Genomic DNA, 5,429 nt, shown 5'->3' with positions numbered 1-5,429 from the left:
ACTCGTTGTGTAAAGCATTTGTCCTTGTTCTTTAGTCCTTGTGACTCGTTGTGTGAACCATTTATCCTTGTTTTTGTGACTCATTGTGTAAACCATTTATCCTTGTTCTTTAGTCCTTGTGACTCGTTGTGTGAACCGCTTGTCCTTGTTCATTAGTCATTGTGACTCGTTGTGTGAACAAGTTGTCCTTGTTCATTAGTCAATGTGACTCATTGTGTGAACCCTTTCTCCTTGTTCATTAGTCCATGTGACTCGTTGTGTGAACCATTTCTCCTTGTTAATTAGTCCTTGTAACTCGTTGTGTTAACAAATTTACCTTGTTTATTAGTCCATGCGACTCGTTGTGTAAACCATTTATCCTTGTGTTTTTAACTCGTTGTGTAAACCATTTATCCTCGTTCTTTAGTCCTTGTGACTCGTTGTGTGAACCGCTTGTCCTTGTTCTTTAGTCCTTGTGACTCGTTGTGTGAACCAGTTGTCCTTGTTCATTAGTCAATGTGACTCATTGTGTGAACCCTTTCTCCTTGTTCATTAGTCCTTATGACTCGTTGTGTGAACCATTTCTCCTTGTTAATTAGTCCTTGTGACTCATTGTGTAAACCATTTATCATTGTCTTTGTGACTCGTTGTGTAAACTATTTATCCTTGTTCATCTGTCCTTGTGACTCGTTGTGTGAACCAGTTGTCCTTGTTCATTAGTCCATGTGACTCATTGTGTGAATCCTTTCACCTTGTTCATTAGTCGTTGTGACTCGTTGTGTGAACGATTTGTCCTTGTTCATTAGTCCTTGTGATAAGTTGTGCGAACAATTTTTCCTTGTTTTCATTGTGTGAACCATTTGTCCTTGTTCATTAGTCCTTGTGACTCGTTGTGAAACCATTTATCCTTGTCTTTGTGACTCGTTGTGTAAAGCATTTGTCCTTGTTCTTTAGTCCATGTGACTCATTGTGTGAACCATTTGTCCTTGTTCATCAGTCCTTGTGACTCGTCGGGTGAACCAGTTATCCTTGTTCATTAGTTCATGGTTTTCGTTGTGTGAACCCTTTCTCCTTGTTCATTAGTCCATGTGACTCGTTACGTGAACCATTTATCCTTGTTCATTAGTCCTTGTGACTCGTTGTGTGAACAAATTTTCCTTGTTTATTAGTCCTTGTGACTCGTTGTGTAAACCATTTATCCTTGTTTTTGTGACTCATTATGTAAACCATTTATCCTTGTTCTTTAGTCCTTGTGACTCGTTGTGTGAACCGCTTGTCCTTGTTCATTAGTCCTTGCGACTCGTTATGTGAACCAGTTGTCCTTGTTCATTAGTCCATGTGACTCGTTGTGTGAACCCTTTCTCCTTGTTCATTAGTCCATGTGACTCGTTGTGTGAACCATTTCTCCTTTTCATTAGTCCTTGTGACTCGTTGTGTGAACAAATTTTCCTTGTTTATTAGTCCTTGTGACTTTTTGTGTAAACCATTTATCCTTGTCTTTGTGACTCATTGTGTAAACCAATTATCCTTGTTCTTTAGTCCTTGTGACTCGTTGTGTGAACCGCTTGTCCTTGTTCATTAGTCCTTGTGACTCGTTGTGTGAACCAGTTGTCCTTGTTCATTTGTCAATATGACTCATTGTGCGAACCCTTTCTCCTTGTTCATTAGTCCATGTGACTCGTTGTGTGAACCATTTCTCCTTGTTAATTAGTCCTTGTGACTCGTTGTGTTAACAAATTTTCCTTGTTTATTAGTCCTTGTGACTCGTTGTGTAAACCATTTATTCTTGTCTTTGTGACGCGTTATGTAAACCATTTATCCTTGTTCTTTAGTCCTTGTGAGTCGTTGTGTGAACCGCTTGTCCTTGTTCATTAGTCCTTGTGACTCGTTGTGTGAACCGCTTGTCCTTGTTCATTTGACCTTGTGACTCGTTGTGTGAACCAGTTGTCCTTGTTCATTAGTCCATGTGACTCGTTGTGTGAACCAGTTCTCCTTGTTAATTAGTCGTTTTGACTCGTTATGTGAACGATTTGTCCTTGTTCATTAGTCCTTGTGATTAGTTGTGTGAACAATTTTTCCTTGTTTTCATTGTGTGAACCATTTGTCCTTGTTCATTAGTCCTTGTGACTCGTTGTGTAAACCATTTATCCTTGTCTTTGTGACTCGTTGTGTAAAGCATTTGTCCTTGTTCTTTAGTACTTGTGACTTGTTGTGTGAACCATTTGTCCTTGTTCATTAGTCCTTGTGACTCGTTGTGTGAACCAGTTGTCCTTGTTCATTAGTCCATGTTACTCGTTGTGTGAACCCTTTCTCCTTGTTCCTTAGTCCATGTGACTCGTTGTGTGAACCATTTATCCTTGTTCATTAGTCCTTGTGACTCGTTGTGTGAAAACATTTTCCTTGTTTATTAGTCCTTGTGACTCGTTGTGTAAACCATTTATCCTTGTTTTTGTGACTAATTGTGTAAACCTTTTATCCTTGTTCGTTAGTCCTTGTGACTAGTTGTGTGAACCGCTTGTCCTTGTTCATTAGTCATTGTGACTCGTTGTGTGAACCAGTTGTCCTTGTTCATTAGTCAATGTGACTCATTGTGTGAACCCTTCCTCCTTGTTCATTAGTGCATGTGACTCGTTGTGTGAACCATTTCTCCTTGTTAATTAGTCCTTGTGACTCGTTGTGTGAACAAATTTTCCTTGTTTATTAGTCCTTGTGACTCGTTGTGTAAACCATTTATCCTTGTTTTTGTGACTCATTATGTAAACCATTTATCCTTGTTCTTTAGTCCTTGTGACTCGTTGTGTGAACCGCTTGTCCTTGTTCATTAGTCCTTGCGTCTCGTTATGTGAACCAGTTGTCCTTGTTCATTAGTCCATGTGACTCGTTGTGTGAACCCTTTCTCCTTGTTCATTAGTCCATGTGACTCGTTGTGTGAACCATTTCTCCTTTTCATTAGTCCTTGTGACTCGTTGTGTGAACAAATTTTCCTTGTTTATTAGTCCTTGTGACTTTTTGCGTAAACCATTTATCCTTGTTTTTGTGACTCATTATGTAAACCATTTATCCTTGTTCTTTAGTCCTTGTGACTCGTTGTGTGAACCGCTTGTCGTTGTTCATTAGTCCTTGCGACTCGTTATGTGAACCAGTTGTCCTTGTTCATTAGTCCATGTGACTCGTTGTGTGAACCCTTTCTCCTTGTTCATTAGTCCATGTGACTCGTTGTGTGAACCATTTCTCCTTTTCATTAGTCCTTGTGACTCGTTGTGTGAACAAATTTTCCTTGTTTATTAGTCCTTGTGACTTTTTGTGTAAACCATTTATCCTTGTCTTTGTGACTCATTGTGTAAACCAATTATCCTTGTTCTTTAGTCCTTGTGACTCGTTGTGTGAACCGCTTGTCCTTGTTCATTAGTCCTTGTGACTCGTTGTGTGAACTAGTTGTCCTTGTTCATTAGTCAATATGACTCATTATGTGAACCCTTTCTCCTTGTTCATTAGTCCATGTGACTCGTTGTGTGAACCATTTCTCCTTGTTAATTAGTCCTTGTGACTCGTTGTGTTAACAAATTTTCCTTGTTTATTAGTCCTTGTGACTCGTTGTGTAAACCATTTATTCTTGTCTTTGTGACGCGTTGTGTAAACCATTTATCCTTGTTCTTTAGTCCTTGTGAGTCGTTGTGTGAACCGCTTGTCCTTGTTCATTAGTCCTTGTGACTCGTTGTGTGAACCGCTTGTCCTTGTTCATTTGACCTTGTGACTCGTTGTGTGAACCAGTTGTCCTTGTTCATTAGTCCATGTGACTCATTGTGTGAACCAGTTCTCCTTGTTAATTAGTCGTTTTGACTCGTTGTGTGAACGATTTGTCCTTGTTCATTAGTCCTTGTGATTAGTTGTGTGAACAATTTTTCCTTGTTTTCATTGTGTGAACCATTTGTCCTTGTTCATTAGTCCTTGTGACTCGTTGTGTAAACCATTTATCCTTGTCTTTGTGACTCGTTGTGTAAAGCATTTGTCCTTGTTCTTTAGTACTTGTGACTCGTTGTGTGAACCATTTGTCCTTGTTCATTAGTCCCTATGACTCGTTGTGTGAACCAGTTGTCCTTGTTCATTAGTCCATGTTACTCGTTGTGTGAACCCTTTCTCCTTGTTCATTAGTCCATGTGACTCGTTGTGTGAACCATTTATCCTTGTTCGTTGGGAAATGTGTCCTCAACAATAGTGCGATCATGTGATTTAAATATCATTATTAAATCTCATTTTAAAGAATACAATTGGGAAGTAATTTTGTTACTGTCAACTGGTCAACATATATCGGTAATGATTGGTGACTAGAGTTTGACATTACTTGTCGTGCGACGGTGGTGATCGATTGACCCCTAGGTCATACCTATAGGGTAACACTCTTAATTGATTATTTAATTAATCGTATAATGTTGCGAGTTAATTAAATTACTTGAAAATTGACGGACGATTTTGGAAGTAAAATTTACGTATCAAATTGAAATGTGATTAAATGAGATACGGTCTGAGTAATTGAATTGTATCATTACTCGGATGAAATTATTGTTTAAAGAAACAATTGAAGTTGAATGAATTATTATAAATACAATCTGTTGTGATTTATAAATGGTAAAATATTTTGGCACAAGTAATTATGAAATTACTAAGTCGATTTTTGTGTGACGTATTTTATTAATACGTTGATTTTTAATATGTTAAAAATACATAACAAATTTATGTCACATATGACATGTGACATATTGACAATTGACAAAAATAATATGGAATCCATATTATATAAAGTGCCGAAAAATTGGAGGAGAATTAGGCTAAAATTGTGTTTACATTTTTAGTGGTGAACATAATGATTAAAGGCAAGTGTAGCCATGCAACCCTATAATACATTGTGAAGACAAATGAGGGCATGCATTGGCTCTCCTCCCTCTCTCCTTGGGCCGGTTTTTGAGAGTGAAAAAACTAATTGTTTTTCCTCTTAATTTACCTACTATACAATAATGAAATGTTATTATTCATTCATTGATTCACAATCTAAAATAAATATTTTAGAGAGATAAAAACTCCCATCTTCTTCCTCCCCAAAACCGAAATATACAAGTGTATTATAAATATTTTGGTTCAATTTTCTACTTAATTAATATTATACTAGTTCTTGTAATATTAATTAAATTAAGAGAAAGCCTTGGGTATAAAGCTTAGGGAGAGATCCTATACTTGGATCTTGTTCTTCCATCTTAGGGAAAGCTCAAGAACAAAAGAAAAGGTGATTTCTTTTGTGCCCATAATACCGAAATCAACAATGTAAGGACATGATTTCTCCTCTATTTTATTATTGTTTGCATGCATAAAATCCGTTTTAATTTTATGACAAATTAATTTAGACATATATGAGTATGTTAGTATGTATATGAATATTCACTTCCATCAATCGGTAT

Source organism: Silene latifolia, chromosome 9 (genome assembly GCF_048544455.1).
Source record: "Silene latifolia isolate original U9 population chromosome 9, ASM4854445v1, whole genome shotgun sequence".
Classification (NCBI taxonomy): Eukaryota; Viridiplantae; Streptophyta; class Magnoliopsida; order Caryophyllales; family Caryophyllaceae; genus Silene; species Silene latifolia.
The sequence above is the reverse complement of the archived record's forward strand: the minus strand, read 5'-3'. Positions refer to the sequence as shown.